The sequence below is a fragment of the Chiloscyllium punctatum genome, chromosome 24 (genome assembly GCF_047496795.1).
Source record: "Chiloscyllium punctatum isolate Juve2018m chromosome 24, sChiPun1.3, whole genome shotgun sequence".
Lineage (NCBI taxonomy): Eukaryota > Metazoa > Chordata > Chondrichthyes > Orectolobiformes > Hemiscylliidae > Chiloscyllium > Chiloscyllium punctatum.
In genome coordinates this window covers 43899102-43916964 of record NC_092762.1, presented here as the reverse complement: position 1 = coordinate 43916964, position 17863 = coordinate 43899102, and the positions used below count along the sequence as shown (strand labels likewise).

Sequence of the window (17863 nt, the reverse complement as noted above, 5' to 3'; positions counted from 1 at the left end):
TTGCTACAGTAGAGAGAGGACGGTGCGGCAATGGAGTGGGGGGATGATGAAGAGAGACGGCGGCTTGGAATCGGCCCTGCACAGCCGGGGCTGCCAGTCTTTCCGACTGAATCGCGTGGATTGTGTCAGAATGGCTGCGCGAGAGTGTGAAGCGCGAACGTGTTTTCCAGCTCAGGCAGGGAAAGCCGTAGCCGGGCAGGCGGCCTGCCACCAGCCCGGGTAGCTCAGTCGGTAGAGCATCAGACTTTTAATCTGAGGGTCCAGGGTTCAAGTCCCTGCTCGGGCGGGTCGCTTTTAAATCGCTCTGCCACGGGACAACAGCGAAGGCGCAGGGCAGTGCTAACAAATCAGACTCAATGGCCCTTACATTGTGGCGGTGGAAGCAAGCACAGGGCAGTTTTGCCTGCATTTCCGAACTGTCGCAGTTGCTGCCGTAATCGCGGAACGCGTGGCTTCTGTTTGAATTGATCTCTTTAAGGTCCTCCAAATGCGCGAAATCAGAAATTAGCATAGAATCCCTCGACTGTGGAAACAAGCTACCGACTCTCCCAAGAGTATCCCCCACACACCTAAACCCCCACCTCGTGACTCCGAACCTGCACATGCCTGAAAACAAGGGGCAATTTAGCATGGCCAAAACACCTGCGCTGCACTCCTTTGGACTGTGGGAGGAAACCGGATCCGTCGGACGAAATCCACGCAGACACGGGGAGAATGTGCAAACTCCACACAGGGAGTCGCCCGAGGCTCGAATGCGCCAAGGGTTCGTGGCGATGGGAGGCAGCAGTGAAATCCTGATTATATTTGCAGGTGCTGAAGCTTCGATTTATGGAGACTGCTCTCATCGATGGTCTGCTTTTGTTTTCAAATCAACTCAGACACGTCCAACGGAACCTTCATGCACATCTTCCTTGGTTTGGAGCTGATGGTGATGTGGCCGTGCGTGTGGGAGTGTCGGTGTCTGCGGCTTTGTGGTGGGGTGGATTGTTTCGAGCAGAGAGTGGATGCTGGGGGTAGGGACGGCGCGTGGTGTTGGAGGGTTGATGATGAGGCCGTCTCATGAGCACCGTTCTTACTTTGGCGGTGCTGTGTTGTAGGCTTGCTGATGGCTTTGACGGTGCCAGAGGTGTGTGTTGAGGAGGGTTGCTACAGTAGAGAGAGGACGGTGCGGCAATGGAGTGGGGGGATGATGAAGAGAGACGGCGGCTTGGAATCGGCCCTGCACAGCCGGGGCTGCCAGTCTTTCCGACTGAATCGCGTGGATTGTGTCAGAATGGCTGCGCGAGAGTGTGAAGCGCGAACGTGTTTTCCAGCTCAGGCAGGGAAAGCCGTAGCCGGGCAGGCGGCCTGCCACCAGCCCGGGTAGCTCAGTCGGTCGAGCATCAGACTTTTAATCTGAGGGTCCAGGGTTCAAGTCCCTGCTCGGGCGGGTCGCTTTTAAATCGCTCTGCCACGGGACAACAGCGAAGGCGCAGGGCAGTGCTAACAAATCAGACTCAATGGCCCTTACATTGTGGCGGTGGAAGCAAGCACAGGGCAGTTTTGCCTGCATTTCCGAACTGTCGCAGTTGCTGCCGTAATCGCGGAACGCGTGGCTTCTGTTTGAATTGATCTCTTTAAGGTCCTCCAAATGCGCGAAATCAGAAATTAGCATAGAATCCCTCGACTGTGGAAACAGGCTACCGACTCTCCCAAGAGTATCCCCCACACACCTAAACCCCCACCTCGTGACTCCGAACCTGCACATGCCTGAAAACAAGGGGCAATTTAGCATGGCCAAAACACCTGCGCTGCACTCCTTTGGACTGTGGGAGGAAACCGGATCCGTCGGACGAAATCCACGCAGACACGGGGAGAATGTGCAAACTCCACACAGGGAGTCGCCCGAGGCTCGAATGCGCCAAGGGTTCGTGGCGATGGGAGGCAGCAGTGAAATCCTGATTATATTTGCAGGTGCTGAAGCTTCGATTTATGGAGACTGCTCTCATCGATGGTCTGCTTTTGTTTTCAAATCAACTCAGACACGTCCAACGGAACCTTCATGCACATCTTCCTTGGTTTGGAGCTGATGGTGATGTGGCCGTGCGTGTGGGAGTGTCGGTGTCTGCGGCTTTGTGGTGGGGTGGATTGTTTCGAGCAGAGAGTGGATGCTGGGGGTAGGGACGGCGCGTGGTGTTCGAGGGTTGATGATGAGGCCGTCTCATGAGCACCGTTCTTACTTTGGCGGTGCTGTGTTGTAGGCTTGCTGATGGCTTTGACGGTGCCAGAGGTGTGTGTTGAGGAGGGTTGCTACAGTAGAGAGAGGACGGTGCGGCAATGGAGTGGGGGGATGATGAAGAGAGACGGCGGCTTGGAATCGGCCCTGCACAGCCGGGGCTGCCAGTCTTTCCGACTGAATCGCGTGGATTGTGTCAGAATGGCTGCGCGAGAGTGTGAAGCGCGAACGTGTTTTCCAGCTCAGGCAGGGAAAGCCGTAGCCGGGCAGGCGGCCTGCCACCAGCCCGGGTAGCTCAGTCGGTAGAGCATCAGACTTTTAATCTGAGGGTCCAGGGTTCAAGTCCCTGCTCGGGCGGGTCGCTTTTAAATCGCTCTGCCACGGGACAACAGCGAAGGCGCAGGGCAGTGCTAACAAATCAGACTCAATGGCCCTTACATTGTGGCGGTGGAAGCAAGCACAGGGCAGTTTTGCCTGCATTTCCGAACTGTCGCAGTTGCTGCCGTAATCGCGGAACGCGTGGCTTCTGTTTGAATTGATCTCTTTAAGGTCCTCCAAATGCGCGAAATCAGAAATTAGCATAGAATCCCTCGACTGTGGAAACAGGCTACCGACTCTCCCAAGAGTATCCCCCACACACCTAAACCCCCACCTCGTGACTCCGAACCTGCACATGCCTGAAAACAAGGGGCAATTTAGCATGGCCAAAACACCTGCGCTGCACTCCTTTGGACTGTGGGAGGAAACCGGATCCGTCGGACGAAATCCACGCAGACACGGGGAGAATGTGCAAACTCCACACAGGGAGTCGCCCGAGGCTCGAATGCGCCAAGGGTTCGTGGCGATGGGAGGCAGCAGTGAAATCCTGATTATATTTGCAGGTGCTGAAGCTTCGATTTATGGAGACTGCTCTCATCGATGGTCTGCTTTTGTTTTCAAATCAACTCAGACACGTCCAACGGAACCTTCATGCACATCTTCCTTGGTTTGGAGCTGATGGTGATGTGGCCGTGCGTGTGGGAGTGTCGGTGTCTGCGGCTTTGTGGTGGGGTGGATTGTTTCGAGCAGAGAGTGGATGCTGGGGGTAGGGACGGCGCGTGGTGTTGGAGGGTTGATGATGAGGCCGTCTCATGAGCACCGTTCTTACTTTGGCGGTGCTGTGTTGTAGGCTTGCTGATGGCTTTGACGGTGCCAGAGGTGTGTGTTGAGGAGGGTTGCTACAGTAGAGAGAGGACGGTGCGGCAATGGAGTGGGGGGATGATGAAGAGAGACGGCGGCTTGGAATCGGCCCTGCACAGCCGGGGCTGCCAGTCTTTCCGACTGAATCGCGTGGATTGTGTCAGAATGGCTGCGCGAGAGTGTGAAGCGCGAACGTGTTTTCCAGCTCAGGCAGGGAAAGCCGTAGCCGGGCAGGCGGCCTGCCACCAGCCCGGGTAGCTCAGTCGGTAGAGCATCAGACTTTTAATCTGAGGGTCCAGGGTTCAAGTCCCTGCTCGGGCGGGTCGCTTTTAAATCGCTCTGCCACGGGACAACAGCGAAGGCGCAGGGCAGTGCTAACAAATCAGACTCAATGGCCCTTACATTGTGGCGGTGGAAGCAAGCACAGGGCAGTTTTGCCTGCATTTCCGAACTGTCGCAGTTGCTGCCGTAATCGCGGAACGCGTGGCTTCTGTTTGAATTGATCTCTTTAAGGTCCTCCAAATGCGCGAAATCAGAAATTAGCATAGAATCCCTCGACTGTGGAAACAAGCTACCGACTCTCCCAAGAGTATCCCCCACACACCTAAACCCCCACCTCGTGACTCCGAACCTGCACATGCCTGAAAACAAGGGGCAATTTAGCATGGCCAAAACACCTGCGCTGCACTCCTTTGGACTGTGGGAGGAAACCGGATCCGTCGGACGAAATCCACGCAGACACGGGGAGAATGTGCAAACTCCACACAGGGAGTCGCCCGAGGCTCGAATGCGCCAAGGGTTCGTGGCGATGGGAGGCAGCAGTGAAATCCTGATTATATTTGCAGGTGCTGAAGCTTCGATTTATGGAGACTGCTCTCATCGATGGTCTGCTTTTGTTTTCAAATCAACTCAGACACGTCCAACGGAACCTTCATGCACATCTTCCTTGGTTTGGAGCTGATGGTGATGTGGCCGTGCGTGTGGGAGTGTCGGTGTCTGCGGCTTTGTGGTGGGGTGGATTGTTTCGAGCAGAGAGTGGATGCTGGGGGTAGGGACGGCGCGTGGTGTTGGAGGGTTGATGATGAGGCCGTCTCATGAGCACCGTTCTTACTTTGGCGGTGCTGTGTTGTAGGCTTGCTGATGGCTTTGACGGTGCCAGAGGTGTGTGTTGAGGAGGGTTGCTACAGTAGAGAGAGGACGGTGCGGCAATGGAGTGGGGGGATGATGAAGAGAGACGGCGGCTTGGAATCGGCCCTGCACAGCCGGGGCTGCCAGTCTTTCCGACTGAATCGCGTGGATTGTGTCAGAATGGCTGCGCGAGAGTGTGAAGCGCGAACGTGTTTTCCAGCTCAGGCAGGGAAAGCCGTAGCCGGGCAGGCGGCCTGCCACCAGCCCGGGTAGCTCAGTCGGTAGAGCATCAGACTTTTAATCTGAGGGTCCAGGGTTCAAGTCCCTGCTCGGGCGGGTCGCTTTTAAATCGCTCTGCCACGGGACAACAGCGAAGGCGCAGGGCAGTGCTAACAAATCAGACTCAATGGCCCTTACATTGTGGCGGTGGAAGCAAGCACAGGGCAGTTTTGCCTGCATTTCCGAACTGTCGCAGTTGCTGCCGTAATCGCGGAACGCGTGGCTTCTGTTTGAATTGATCTCTTTAAGGTCCTCCAAATGCGCGAAATCAGAAATTAGCATAGAATCCCTCGACTGTGGAAACAGGCTACCGACTCTCCCAAGAGTATCCCCCACACACCTAAACCCCCACCTCGTGACTCCGAACCTGCACATGCCTGAAAACAAGGGGCAATTTAGCATGGCCAAAACACCTGCGCTGCACTCCTTTGGACTGTGGGAGGAAACCGGATCCGTCGGACGAAATCCACGCAGACACGGGGAGAATGTGCAAACTCCACACAGGGAGTCGCCCGAGGCTCGAATGCGCCAAGGGTTCGTGGCGATGGGAGGCAGCAGTGAAATCCTGATTATATTTGCAGGTGCTGAAGCTTCGATTTATGGAGACTGCTCTCATCGATGGTCTGCTTTTGTTTTCAAATCAACTCAGACACGTCCAACGGAACCTTCATGCACATCTTCCTTGGTTTGGAGCTGATGGTGATGTGGCCGTGCGTGTGGGAGTGTCGGTGTCTGCGGCTTTGTGGTGGGGTGGATTGTTTCGAGCAGAGAGTGGATGCTGGGGGTAGGGACGGCGCGTGGTGTTGGAGGGTTGATGATGAGGCCGTCTCATGAGCACCGTTCTTACTTTGGCGGTGTTGTGTTGTAGGCTTGCTGATGGCCTTGACGGTGCCAGAGGTGTGTGTTGAGGAGGGTTGCTACAGTAGAGAGAGGACGGTGCGGCAATGGAGTGGGGGGATGATGAAGAGAGACGGCGGCTTGGAATCGGCCCTGCACAGCCGGGGCTGCCAGTCTTTCCGACTGAATCGCGTGGATTGTGTCAGAATGGCTGCGCGAGAGTGTGAAGCGCGAACGTGTTTTCCAGCTCAGGCAGGGAAAGCCGTAGCCGGGCAGGCGGCCTGCCACCAGCCCGGGTAGCTCAGTCGGTAGAGCATCAGACTTTTAATCTGAGGGTCCAGGGTTCAAGTCCCTGCTCGGGCGGGTCGCTTTTAAATCGCTCTGCCACGGGACAACAGCGAAGGCGCAGGGCAGTGCTAACAAATCAGACTCAATGGCCCTTACATTGTGGCGGTGGAAGCAAGCACAGGGCAGTTTTGCCTGCATTTCCGAACTGTCGCAGTTGCTGCCGTAATCGCGGAACGCGTGGCTTCTGTTTGAATTGATCTCTTTAAGGTCCTCCAAATGCGCGAAATCAGAAATTAGCATAGAATCCCTCGACTGTGGAAACAAGCTACCGACTCTCCCAAGAGTATCCCCCACACACCTAAACCCCCACCTCGTGACTCCGAACCTGCACATGCCTGAAAACAAGGGGCAATTTAGCATGGCCAAAACACCTGCGCTGCACTCCTTTGGACTGTGGGAGGAAACCGGATCCGTCGGACGAAATCCACGCAGACACGGGGAGAATGTGCAAACTCCACACAGGGAGTCGCCCGAGGCTCGAATGCGCCAAGGGTTCGTGGCGATGGGAGGCAGCAGTGAAATCCTGATTATATTTGCAGGTGCTGAAGCTTCGATTTATGGAGACTGCTCTCATCGATGGTCTGCTTTTGTTTTCAAATCAACTCAGACACGTCCAACGGAACCTTCATGCACATCTTCCTTGGTTTGGAGCTGATGGTGATGTGGCCGTGCGTGTGGGAGTGTCGGTGTCTGCGGCTTTGTGGTGGGGTGGATTGTTTCGAGCAGAGAGTGGATGCTGGGGGTAGGGACGGCGCGTGGTGTTGGAGGGTTGATGATGAGGCCGTCTCATGAGCACCGTTCTTACTTTGGCGGTGCTGTGTTGTAGGCTTGCTGATGGCTTTGACGGTGCCAGAGGTGTGTGTTGAGGAGGGTTGCTACAGTAGAGAGAGGACGGTGCGGCAATGGAGTGGGGGGATGATGAAGAGAGACGGCGGCTTGGAATCGGCCCTGCACAGCCGGGGCTGCCAGTCTTTCCGACTGAATCGCGTGGATTGTGTCAGAATGGCTGCGCGAGAGTGTGAAGCGCGAACGTGTTTTCCAGCTCAGGCAGGGAAAGCCGTAGCCGGGCAGGCGGCCTGCCACCAGCCCGGGTAGCTCAGTCGGTAGAGCATCAGACTTTTAATCTGAGGGTCCAGGGTTCAAGTCCCTGCTCGGGCGGGTCGCTTTTAAATCGCTCTGCCACGGGACAACAGCGAAGGCGCAGGGCAGTGCTAACAAATCAGACTCAATGGCCCTTACATTGTGGCGGTGGAAGCAAGCACAGGGCAGTTTTGCCTGCATTTCCGAACTGTCGCAGTTGCTGCCGTAATCGCGGAACGCGTGGCTTCTGTTTGAATTGATCTCTTTAAGGTCCTCCAAATGCGCGAAATCAGAAATTAGCATAGAATCCCTCGACTGTGGAAACAGGCTACCGACTCTCCCAAGAGTATCCCCCACACACCTAAACCCCCACCTCGTGACTCCGAACCTGCACATGCCTGAAAACAAGGGGCAATTTAGCATGGCCAAAACACCTGCGCTGCACTCCTTTGGACTGTGGGAGGAAACCGGATCCGTCGGACGAAATCCACGCAGACACGGGGAGAATGTGCAAACTCCACACAGGGAGTCGCCCGAGGCTCGAATGCGCCAAGGGTTCGTGGCGATGGGAGGCAGCAGTGAAATCCTGATTATATTTGCAGGTGCTGAAGCTTCGATTTATGGAGACTGCTCTCATCGATGGTCTGCTTTTGTTTTCAAATCAACTCAGACACGTCCAACGGAACCTTCATGCACATCTTCCTTGGTTTGGAGCTGATGGTGATGTGGCCGTGCGTGTGGGAGTGTCGGTGTCTGCGGCTTTGTGGTGGGGTGGATTGTTTCGAGCAGAGAGTGGATGCTGGGGGTAGGGACGGCGCGTGGTGTTGGAGGGTTGATGATGAGGCCGTCTCATGAGCACCGTTCTTACTTTGGCGGTGCTGTGTTGTAGGCTTGCTGATGGCTTTGACGGTGCCAGAGGTGTGTGTTGAGGAGGGTTGCTACAGTAGAGAGAGGACGGTGCGGCAATGGAGTGGGGGGATGATGAAGAGAGACGGCGGCTTGGAATGGGCCCTGCACAGCCGGGGCTGCCAGTCTTTCCGACTGAATCGCGTGGATTGTGTCAGAATGGCTGCGCGAGAGTGTGAAGCGCGAACGTGTTTTCCAGCTCAGGCAGGGAAAGCCGTAGCCGGGCAGGCGGCCTGCCACGAGCCCGGGTAGCTCAGTCGGTAGAGCATCAGACTTTTAATCTGAGGGTCCAGGGTTCAAGTCCCTGCTCGGACGGGTCGCTTTTAAATCGCTCTGCCACGGGACAACAGCGAAGGCGCAGGGCAGTGCTAACAAATCAGACTCAATGGCCCTTACATTGTGGCGGTGGAAGCAAGCACAGGGCAGTTTTGCCTGCATTTCCGAACTGTCGCAGTTGCTGCCGTAATCGCGGAACGCGTGGCTTCTGTTTGAATTGATCTCTTTAAGGTCCTCCAAATGCGCGAAATCAGAAATTAGCATAGAATCCCTCGACTGTGGAAACAAGCTACCGACTCTCCCAAGAGTATCCCCCACACACCTAAACCCCCACCTCGTGACTCCGAACCTGCACATGCCTGAAAACAAGGGGCAATTTAGCATGGCCAAAACACCTGCGCTGCACTCCTTTGGACTGTGGGAGGAAACCGGATCCGTCGGACGAAATCCACGCAGACACGGGGAGAATGTGCAAACTCCACACAGGGAGTCGCCCGAGGCTCGAATGCGCCAAGGGTTCGTGGCGATGGGAGGCAGCAGTGAAATCCTGATTATATTTGCAGGTGCTGAAGCTTCGATTTATGGAGACTGCTCTCATCGATGGTCTGCTTTTGTTTTCAAATCAACTCAGACACGTCCAACGGAACCTTCATGCACATCTTCCTTGGTTTGGAGCTGATGGTGATGTGGCCGTGCGTGTGGGAGTGTCGGTGTCTGCGGCTTTGTGGTGGGGTGGATTGTTTCGAGCAGAGAGTGGATGCTGGGGGTAGGGACGGCGCGTGGTGTTGGAGGGTTGATGATGAGGCCGTCTCATGAGCACCGTTCTTACTTTGGCGGTGCTGTGTTGTAGGCTTGCTGATGGCTTTGACGGTGCCAGAGGTGTGTGTTGAGGAGGGTTGCTACAGTAGAGAGAGGACGGTGCGGCAATGGAGTGGGGGGATGATGAAGAGAGACGGCGGCTTGGAATGGGCCCTGCACAGCCGGGGCTGCCAGTCTTTCCGACTGAATCGCGTGGATTGTGTCAGAATGGCTGCGCGAGAGTGTGAAGCGCGAACGTGTTTTCCAGCTCAGGCAGGGAAAGCCGTAGCCGGGCAGGCGGGCTGCCACCAGCCCGGGTAGCTCAGTCGGTAGAGCCTCAGACTTTTAATCTGAGGGTCCAGGGTTCAAGTCCCTGCTCGGGCGGGTCGCTTTTAAATCGCTCTGCCACGGGACAACAGCGAAGGCGCAGGGCAGTGCTAACAAATCAGACTCAATGGCCCTTACATTGTGGCGGTGGAAGCAAGCACAGGGCAGTTTTGCCTGCATTTCCGAACTGTCGCAGTTGCTGCCGTAATCGCGGAACGCGTGGCTTCTGTTTGAATTGATCTCTTTAAGGTCCTCCAAATGCGCGAAATCAGAAATTAGCATAGAATCCCTCGACTGTGGAAACAAGCTACCGACTCTCCCAAGAGTATCCCCCACACACCTAAACCCCCACCTCGTGACTCCGAACCTGCACATGCCTGAAAACAAGGGGCAATTTAGCATGGCCAAAACACCTGCGCTGCACTCCTTTGGACTGTGGGAGGAAACCGGATCCGTCGGACGAAATCCACGCAGACACGGGGAGAATGTGCAAACTCCACACAGGGAGTCGCCCGAGGCTCGAATGCGCCAAGGGTTCGTGGCGATGGGAGGCAGCAGTGAAATCCTGATTATATTTGCAGGTGCTGAAGCTTCGATTTATGGAGACTGCTCTCATCGATGGTCTGCTTTTGTTTTCAAATCAACTCAGACACGTCCAACGGAACCTTCATGCACATCTTCCTTGGTTTGGAGCTGATGGTGATGTGGCCGTGCGTGTGGGAGTGTCGGTGTCTGCGGCTTTGTGGTGGGGTGGATTGTTTCGAGCAGAGAGTGGATGCTGGGGGTAGGGACGGCGCGTGGTGTTGGAGGGTTGATGATGAGGCCGTCTCATGAGCACCGTTCTTACTTTGGCGGTGCTGTGTTGTAGGCTTGCTGATGGCTTTGACGGTGCCAGAGGTGTGTGTTGAGGAGGGTTGCTACAGTAGAGAGAGGACGGTGCGGCAATGGAGTGGGGGGATGATGAAGAGAGACGGCGGCTTGGAATCGGCCCTGCACAGCCGGGGCTGCCAGTCTTTCCGACTGAATCGCGTGGATTGTGTCAGAATGGCTGCGCGAGAGTGTGAAGCGCGAACGTGTTTTCCAGCTCAGGCAGGGAAAGCCGTAGCCGGGCAGGCGGCCTGCCACCAGCCCGGGTAGCTCAGTCGGTAGAGCATCAGACTTTTAATCTGAGGGTCCAGGGTTCAAGTCCCTGCTCGGGCGGGTCGCTTTTAAATCGCTCTGCCACGGGACAACAGCGAAGGCGCAGGGCAGTGCTAACAAATCAGACTCAATGGCCCTTACATTGTGGCGGTGGAAGCAAGCACAGGGCAGTTTTGCCTGCATTTCCGAACTGTCGCAGTTGCTGCCGTAATCGCGGAACGCGTGGCTTCTGTTTGAATTGATCTCTTTAAGGTCCTCCAAATGCGCGAAATCAGAAATTAGCATAGAATCCCTCGACTGTGGAAACAAGCTACCGACTCTCCCAAGAGTATCCCCCACACACCTAAACCCCCACCTCGTGACTCCGAACCTGCACATGCCTGAAAACAAGGGGCAATTTAGCATGGCCAAAACACCTGCGCTGCACTCCTTTGGACTGTGGGAGGAAACCGGATCCGTCGGACGAAATCCACGCAGACACGGGGAGAATGTGCAAACTCCACACAGGGAGTCGGCCGAGGCTCGAATGCGCCAAGGGTTCGTGGCGATGGGAGGCAGCAGTGAAATCCTGATTATATTTGCAGGTGCTGAAGCTTCGATTTATGGAGACTGCTCTCATCGATGGTCTGCTTTTGTTTTCAAATCAACTCAGACACGTCCAACGGAACCTTCATGCACATCTTCCTTGGTTTGGAGCTGATGGTGATGTGGCCGTGCGTGTGGGAGTGTCGGTGTCTGCGGCTTTGTGGTGGGGTGGATTGTTTCGAGCAGAGAGTGGATGCTGGGGGTAGGGACGGCGCGTGGTGTTGGAGGGTTGATGATGAGGCCGTCTCATGAGCACCGTTCTTACTTTGGCGGTGCTGTGTTGTAGGCTTGCTGATGGCTTTGACGGTGCCAGAGGTGTGTGTTGAGGAGGGTTGCTACAGTAGAGAGAGGACGGTGCGGCAATGGAGTGGGGGGATGATGAAGAGAGACGGCGGCTTGGAATCGGCCCTGCACAGCCGGGGCTGCCAGTCTTTCCGACTGAATCGCGTGGATTGTGTCAGAATGGCTGCGCGAGAGTGTGAAGCGCGAACGTGTTTTCCAGCTCAGGCAGGGAAAGCCGTAGCCGGGCAGGCGGCCTGCCACCAGCCCGGGTAGCTCAGTCGGTAGAGCATCAGACTTTTAATCTGAGGGTCCAGGGTTCAAGTCCCTGCTCGGGCGGGTCGCTTTTAAATCGCTCTGCCACGGGACAACAGCGAAGGCGCAGGGCAGTGCTAACAAATCAGACTCAATGGCCCTTACATTGTGGCGGTGGAAGCAAGCACAGGGCAGTTTTGCCTGCATTTCCGAACTGTCGCAGTTGCTGCCGTAATCGCGGAACGCGTGGCTTCTGTTTGAATTGATCTCTTTAAGGTCCTCCAAATGCGCGAAATCAGAAATTAGCATAGAATCCCTCGACTGTGGAAACAGGCTACCGACTCTCCCAAGAGTATCCCCCACACACCTAAACCCCCACCTCGTGACTCCGAACCTGCACATGCCTGAAAACAAGGGGCAATTTAGCATGGCCAAAACACCTGCGCTGCACTCCTTTGGACTGTGGGAGGAAACCGGATCCGTCGGACGAAATCCACGCAGACACGGGGAGAATGTGCAAACTCCACACAGGGAGTCGCCCGAGGCTCGAATGCGCCAAGGGTTCGTGGCGATGGGAGGCAGCAGTGAAATCCTGATTATATTTGCAGGTGCTGAAGCTTCGATTTATGGAGACTGCTCTCATCGATGGTCTGCTTTTGTTTTCAAATCAACTCAGACACGTCCAACGGAACCTTCATGCACATCTTCCTTGGTTTGGAGCTGATGGTGATGTGGCCGTGCGTGTGGGAGTGTCGGTGTCTGCGGCTTTGTGGTGGGGTGGATTGTTTCGAGCAGAGAGTGGATGCTGGGGGTAGGGACGGCGCGTGGTGTTGGAGGGTTGATGATGAGGCCGTCTCATGAGCACCGTTCTTACTTTGGCGGTGCTGTGTTGTAGGCTTGCTGATGGCTTTCACGGTGCCAGAGGTGTGTGTTGAGGAGGGTTGCTACAGTAGAGAGAGGACGGTGCGGCAATGGAGTGGGGGGATGATGAAGAGAGACGGCGGCTTGGAATCGGCCCTGCACAGCCGGGGCTGCCAGTCTTTCCGACTGAATCGCGTGGATTGTGTCAGAATGGCTGCGCGAGAGTGTGAAGCGCGAACGTGTTTTCCAGCTCAGGCAGGGAAAGCCGTAGCCGGGCAGGCGGCCTGCCACCAGCCCGGGTAGCTCAGTCGGTAGAGCATCAGACTTTTAATCTGAGGGTCCAGGGTTCAAGTCCCTGCTCGGGCGGGTCGCTTTTAAATCGCTCTGCCACGGGACAACAGCGAAGGCGCAGGGCAGTGCTAACAAATCAGACTCAATGGCCCTTACATTGTGGCGGTGGAAGCAAGCACAGGGCAGTTTTGCCTGCATTTCCGAACTGTCGCAGTTGCTGCCGTAATCGCGGAACGCGTGGCTTCTGTTTGAATTGATCTCTTTAAGGTCCTCCAAATGCGCGAAATCAGAAATTAGCATAGAATCCCTCGACTGTGGAAACAGGCTACCGACTCTCCCAAGAGTATCCCCCACACACCTAAACCCCCACCTCGTGACTCCGAACCTGCAGATGCCTGAAAACAAGGGGCAATTTAGCATGGCCAAAACACCTGCGCTGCACTCCTTTGGACTGTGGGAGGAAACCGGATCCGTCGGACGAAATCCACGCAGACACGGGGAGAATGTGCAAACTCCACACAGGGAGTCGCCCGAGGCTCGAATGCGCCAAGGGTTCGTGGCGATGGGAGGCAGCAGTGAAATCCTGATTATATTTGCAGGTGCTGAAGCTTCGATTTATGGAGACTGCTCTCATCGATGGTCTGCTTTTGTTTTCAAATCAACTCAGACACGTCCAACGGAACCTTCATGCACATCTTCCTTGGTTTGGAGCTGATGGTGATGTGGCCGTGCGTGTGGGAGTGTCGGTGTCTGCGGCTTTGTGGTGGGGTGGATTGTTTCGAGCAGAGAGTGGATGCTGGGGGTAGGGACGGCGCGTGGTGTTGGAGGGTTGATGATGAGGCCGTCTCATGAGCACCGTTCTTACTTTGGCGGTGCTGTGTTGTAGGCTTGCTGATGGCTTTGACGGTGCCAGAGGTGTGTGTTGAGGAGGGTTGCTACAGTAGAGAGAGGACGGTGCGGCAATGGAGTGGGGGGATGATGAAGAGAGACGGCGGCTTGGAATCGGCCCTGCACAGCCGGGGCTGCCAGTCTTTCCGACTGAATCGCGTGGATTGTGTCAGAATGGCTGCGCGAGAGTGTGAAGCGCGAACGTGTTTTCCAGCTCAGGCAGGGAAAGCCGTAGCCGGGCAGGCGGCCTGCCACCAGCCCGGGTAGCTCAGTCGGTAGAGCATCAGACTTTTAATCTGAGGGTCCAGGGTTCAAGTCCCTGCTCGGGCGGGTCGCTTTTAAATCGCTCTGCCACGGGACAACAGCGAAGGCGCAGGGCAGTGCTAACAAATCAGACTCAATGGCCCTTACATTGTGGCGGTGGAAGCAAGCACAGGGCAGTTTTGCCTGCATTTCCGAACTGTCGCAGTTGCTGCCGTAATCGCGGAACGCGTGGCTTCTGTTTGAATTGATCTCTTTAAGGTCCTCCAAATGCGCGAAATCAGAAATTAGCATAGAATCCCTCGACTGTGGAAACAGGCTACCGACTCTCCCAAGAGTATCCCCCACACACCTAAACCCCCACCTCGTGACTCCGAACCTGCACATGCCTGAAAACAAGGGGCAATTTAGCATGGCCAAAACACCTGCGCTGCACTCCTTTGGACTGTGGGAGGAAACCGGATCCGTCGGACGAAATCCACGCAGACACGGGGAGAATGTGCAAACTCCACACAGGGAGTCGCCCGAGGCTCGAATGCGCCAAGGGTTCGTGGCGATGGGAGGCAGCAGTGAAATCCTGATTATATTTGCAGGTGCTGAAGCTTCGATTTATGGAGACTGCTCTCATCGATGGTCTGCTTTTGTTTTCAAATCAACTCAGACACGTCCAACGGAACCTTCATGCACATCTTCCTTGGTTTGGAGCTGATGGTGATGTGGCCGTGCGTGTGGGAGTGTCGGTGTCTGCGGCTTTGTGGTGGGGTGGATTGTTTCGAGCAGAGAGTGGATGCTGGGGGTAGGGACGGCGCGTGGTGTTGGAGGGTTGATGATGAGGCCGTCTCATGAGCACCGTTCTTACTTTGGCGGTGCTGTGTTGTAGGCTTGCTGATGGCTTTCACGGTGCCAGAGGTGTGTGTTGAGGAGGGTTGCTACAGTAGAGAGAGGACGGTGCGGCAATGGAGTGGGGGGATGATGAAGAGAGACGGCGGCTTGGAATCGGCCCTGCACAGCCGGGGCTGCCAGTCTTTCCGACTGAATCGCGTGGATTGTGTCAGAATGGCTGCGCGAGAGTGTGAAGCGCGAACGTGTTTTCCAGCTCAGGCAGGGAAAGCCGTAGCCGGGCAGGCGGCCTGCCACCAGCCCGGGTAGCTCAGTCGGTAGAGCATCAGACTTTTAATCTGAGGGTCCAGGGTTCAAGTCCCTGCTCGGGCGGGTCGCTTTTAAATCGCTCTGCCACGGGACAACAGCGAAGGCGCAGGGCAGTGCTAACAAATCAGACTCAATGGCCCTTACATTGTGGCGGTGGAAGCAAGCACAGGGCAGTTTTGCCTGCATTTCCGAACTGTCGCAGTTGCTGCCGTAATCGCGGAACGCGTGGCTTCTGTTTGAATTGATCTCTTTAAGGTCCTCCAAATGCGCGAAATCAGAAATTAGCATAGAATCCCTCGACTGTGGAAACAGGCTACCGACTCTCCCAAGAGTATCCCCCACACACCTAAACCCCCACCTCGTGACTCCGAACCTGCACATGCCTGAAAACAAGGGGCAATTTAGCATGGCCAAAACACCTGCGCTGCACTCCTTTGGACTGTGGGAGGAAACCGGATCCGTCGGACGAAATCCACGCAGACACGGGGAGAATGTGCAAACTCCACACAGGGAGTCGCCCGAGGCTCGAATGCGCCAACGGTTCGTGGCGATGGGAGGCAGCAGTGAAATCCTGATTATATTTGCAGGTGCTGAAGCTTCGATTTATGGAGACTGCTCTCATCGATCGTCTGCTTTTGTTTTCAAATCAACTCAGACACGTCCAACGGAACCTTCATGCACATCTTCCTTGGTTTGGAGCTGATGGTGATGTGGCCGTGCGTGTGGGAGTGTCGGTGTCTGCGGCTTTGTGGTGGGGTGGATTGTTTCGAGCAGAGAGTGGATGCTGGGGGTAGGGACGGCGCGTGGTGTTGGAGGGTTGATGATGAGGCCGTCTCATGAGCACCGTTCTTACTTTGGCGGTGCTGTGTTGTAGGCTTGCTGATGGCTTTCACGGTGCCAGAGGTGTGTGTTGAGGAGGGTTGCTACAGTAGAGAGAGGACGGTGCGGCAATGGAGTGGGGGGATGATGAAGAGAGACGGCGGCTTGGAATCGGCCCTGCACAGCCGGGGCTGCCAGTCTTTCCGACTGAATCGCGTGGATTGTGTCAGAATGGCTGCGCGAGAGTGTGAAGCGCGAACGTGTTTTCCAGCTCAGGCAGGGAAAGCCGTAGCCGGGCAGGCGGCCTGCCACCAGCCCGGGTAGCTCAGTCGGTAGAGCATCAGACTTTTAATCTGAGGGTCCAGGGTTCAAGTCCCTGCTCGGGCGGGTCGCTTTTAAATCGCTCTGCCACGGGACAACAGCGAAGGCGCAGGGCAGTGCTAACAAATCAGACTCAATGGCCCTTACATTGTGGCGGTGGAAGCAAGCACAGGGCAGTTTTGCCTGCATTTCCGAACTGTCGCAGTTGCTGCCGTAATCGCGGAACGCGTGGCTTCTGTTTGAATTGATCTCTTTAAGGTCCTCCAAATGCGCGAAATCAGAAATTAGCATAGAATCCCTCGACTGTGGAAACAGGCTACCGACTCTCCCAAGAGTATCCCCCACACACCTAAACCCCCACCTCGTGACTCCGAACCTGCAGATGCCTGAAAACAAGGGGCAATTTAGCATGGCCAAAACACCTGCGCTGCACTCCTTTGGACTGTGGGAGGAAACCGGATCCGTCGGACGAAATCCACGCAGACACGGGGAGAATGTGCAAACTCCACACAGGGAGTCGCCCGAGGCTCGAATGCGCCAAGGGTTCGTGGCGATGGGAGGCAGCAGTGAAATCCTGATTATATTTGCAGGTGCTGAAGCTTCGATTTATGGAGACTGCTCTCATCGATGGTCTGCTTTTGTTTTCAAATCAACTCAGACACGTCCAACGGAACCTTCATGCACATCTTCCTTGGTTTGGAGCTGATGGTGATGTGGCCGTGCGTGTGGGAGTGTCGGTGTCTGCGGCTTTGTGGTGGGGTGGATTGTTTCGAGCAGAGAGTGGATGCTGGGGGTAGGGACGGCGCGTGGTGTTGGAGGGTTGATGATGAGGCCGTCTCATGAGCACCGTTCTTACTTTGGCGGTGCTGTGTTGTAGGCTTGCTGATGGCTTTGACGGTGCCAGAGGTGTGTGTTGAGGAGGGTTGCTACAGTAGAGAGAGGACGGTGCGGCAATGGAGTGGGGGGATGATGAAGAGAGACGGCGGCTTGGAATGGGCCCTGCACAGCCGGGGCTGCCAGTCTTTCCGACTGAATCGCGTGGATTGTGTCAGAATGGCTGCGCGAGAGTGTGAAGCGCGAACGTGTTTTCCAGCTCAGGCAGGGAAAGCCGTAGCCGGGCAGGCGGGCTGCCACCAGCCCGGGTAGCTCAGTCGGTAGAGCCTCAGACTTTTAATCTGAGGGTCCAGGGTTCAAGTCCCTGCTCGGGCGGGTCGCTTTTAAATCGCTCTGCCACGGGACAACAGCGAAGGCGCAGGGCAGTGCTAACAAATCAGACTCAATGGCCCTTACATTGTGGCGGTGGAAGCAAGCACAGGGCAGTTTTGCCTGCATTTCCGAACTGTCGCAGTTGCTGCCGTAATCGCGGAACGCGTGGCTTCTGTTTGAATTGATCTCTTTAAGGTCCTCCAAATGCGCGAAATCAGAAATTAGCATAGAATCCCTCGACTGTGGAAACAAGCTACCGACTCTCCCAAGAGTATCCCCCACACACCTAAACCCCCACCTCGTGACTCCGAACCTGCACATGCCTGAAAACAAGGGGCAATTTAGCATGGCCAAAACACCTGCGCTGCACTCCTTTGGACTGTGGGAGGAAACCGGATCCGTCGGACGAAATCCACGCAGACACGGGGAGAATGT

At 55.7% G+C, this 17863-nt stretch overlaps 16 non-coding genes across 16 annotated transcripts; all 16 read left to right on the top strand.

Annotated features, from left to right (window-relative positions):
• Positions 1–213: 213 nt before the first annotated feature.
• Positions 214–286, top strand: trnak-uuu (transfer RNA lysine (anticodon UUU)). The gene has a single exon. It is a non-coding gene; the product is annotated as a tRNA-Lys (tRNA).
• A 1070-nt stretch (positions 287–1356) lies between these two features.
• On the top strand, positions 1357–1429 carry trnak-uuu (transfer RNA lysine (anticodon UUU)). Its single transcript has one exon. It is a non-coding gene; the product is annotated as a tRNA-Lys (tRNA).
• Positions 1430–2499: 1070 nt separating this feature from the next.
• On the top strand, positions 2500–2572 carry trnak-uuu (transfer RNA lysine (anticodon UUU)). The gene has a single exon. It is a non-coding gene; the product is annotated as a tRNA-Lys (tRNA).
• A 1070-nt stretch (positions 2573–3642) lies between these two features.
• On the top strand, positions 3643–3715 carry trnak-uuu (transfer RNA lysine (anticodon UUU)). Its single transcript has one exon. It is a non-coding gene; the product is annotated as a tRNA-Lys (tRNA).
• A 1070-nt stretch (positions 3716–4785) lies between these two features.
• On the top strand, positions 4786–4858 carry trnak-uuu (transfer RNA lysine (anticodon UUU)). The gene has a single exon. It is a non-coding gene; the product is annotated as a tRNA-Lys (tRNA).
• Positions 4859–5928: 1070 nt separating this feature from the next.
• On the top strand, positions 5929–6001 carry trnak-uuu (transfer RNA lysine (anticodon UUU)). Its single transcript has one exon. It is a non-coding gene; the product is annotated as a tRNA-Lys (tRNA).
• Positions 6002–7071: 1070 nt separating this feature from the next.
• Positions 7072–7144, top strand: trnak-uuu (transfer RNA lysine (anticodon UUU)). Its single transcript has one exon. It is a non-coding gene; the product is annotated as a tRNA-Lys (tRNA).
• A 1070-nt stretch (positions 7145–8214) lies between these two features.
• Positions 8215–8287, top strand: trnak-uuu (transfer RNA lysine (anticodon UUU)). Its single transcript has one exon. It is a non-coding gene; the product is annotated as a tRNA-Lys (tRNA).
• Positions 8288–9357: 1070 nt separating this feature from the next.
• trnak-uuu (transfer RNA lysine (anticodon UUU)) lies at positions 9358–9430 on the top strand. Its single transcript has one exon. It is a non-coding gene; the product is annotated as a tRNA-Lys (tRNA).
• A 1070-nt stretch (positions 9431–10500) lies between these two features.
• trnak-uuu (transfer RNA lysine (anticodon UUU)) lies at positions 10501–10573 on the top strand. Its single transcript has one exon. It is a non-coding gene; the product is annotated as a tRNA-Lys (tRNA).
• A 1070-nt stretch (positions 10574–11643) lies between these two features.
• trnak-uuu (transfer RNA lysine (anticodon UUU)) lies at positions 11644–11716 on the top strand. Its single transcript has one exon. It is a non-coding gene; the product is annotated as a tRNA-Lys (tRNA).
• Positions 11717–12786: 1070 nt separating this feature from the next.
• Positions 12787–12859, top strand: trnak-uuu (transfer RNA lysine (anticodon UUU)). Its single transcript has one exon. It is a non-coding gene; the product is annotated as a tRNA-Lys (tRNA).
• Positions 12860–13929: 1070 nt separating this feature from the next.
• Positions 13930–14002, top strand: trnak-uuu (transfer RNA lysine (anticodon UUU)). The gene has a single exon. It is a non-coding gene; the product is annotated as a tRNA-Lys (tRNA).
• A 1070-nt stretch (positions 14003–15072) lies between these two features.
• Positions 15073–15145, top strand: trnak-uuu (transfer RNA lysine (anticodon UUU)). The gene has a single exon. It is a non-coding gene; the product is annotated as a tRNA-Lys (tRNA).
• A 1070-nt stretch (positions 15146–16215) lies between these two features.
• On the top strand, positions 16216–16288 carry trnak-uuu (transfer RNA lysine (anticodon UUU)). Its single transcript has one exon. It is a non-coding gene; the product is annotated as a tRNA-Lys (tRNA).
• Positions 16289–17358: 1070 nt separating this feature from the next.
• Positions 17359–17431, top strand: trnak-uuu (transfer RNA lysine (anticodon UUU)). Its single transcript has one exon. It is a non-coding gene; the product is annotated as a tRNA-Lys (tRNA).
• Positions 17432–17863: the final 432 nt, after the last annotated feature.